The sequence below is a fragment of the Octopus bimaculoides genome, chromosome 19, assembly GCF_001194135.2.
Source record: "Octopus bimaculoides isolate UCB-OBI-ISO-001 chromosome 19, ASM119413v2, whole genome shotgun sequence".
NCBI classification, from domain to species: Eukaryota; Metazoa; Mollusca; class Cephalopoda; order Octopoda; family Octopodidae; genus Octopus; species Octopus bimaculoides.
In genome coordinates, this window is record NC_068999.1 from 35,494,198 (window position 1) to 35,495,031 (window position 834).

Sequence of the window (834 nt, forward strand, 5' to 3'; positions counted from 1 at the left end):
TCTCTCTCTCTCTCTCTCTCTCTCTCTCTCTCTCTCTCTCTCTCTCTCTCTCTCTCTCTATCTCTCTCTCTCCTCCCTCTGCAAATATATATATATACATACATTTATATACACGTCAACATGTATGTCGATCTTCTTCAGTTTCGGTGTAATGGATCTACTCAAAAGGCTTGAATCGGCCCGGGGCTATAAGTAGAAAATACTTGCTAAGGTATATGCAGGGGTATTGAAACCATGGACAGTGTGGTTGTGCAACGAACTCTTTCCAATACAGCCATACTTGCTCCTAGATACAAGTTTGAGCCTAAAGTTTTTTGCGTTGCAAGCTTTAATTAATAGCTCAAACAAATTACATGTAAAAAGCCATTATTCATCAAAATATTTCCCATCATATTCTATTATCTGCTTCGATCGTTGCGCCAGAAGCGCTCAGTCCTGCATTAATATATGGCACGATGGTTCCAGTTGATCCGATCAACGGAAAAGCCTGATCGTGAAATTAACGTGCATGTGGTTGAGCACTCTACAGACATGCATACCCTTATTGTAGTGCTCAGGGAGATTCAGCATGACACAGATTATGACAAGTCTTGCTCTCTGAAATACAAGTACTACTCATTTTTGCCAGCTGAGTGGACTAGAATAACATCAAATAAAATGTCTTGTTCAAGGACACAACGTGTCGCCGGGAACTGAACTCACGACCTTACGACCGAGAGCCGAATACCCTAACTAGTAAGCCACGCGCCGTCACACATAAATATATATTTGTGTGGTGATGGAGAGGGGACACTACTTAAACTATACATTATACACTATGACAAGGTCTACATA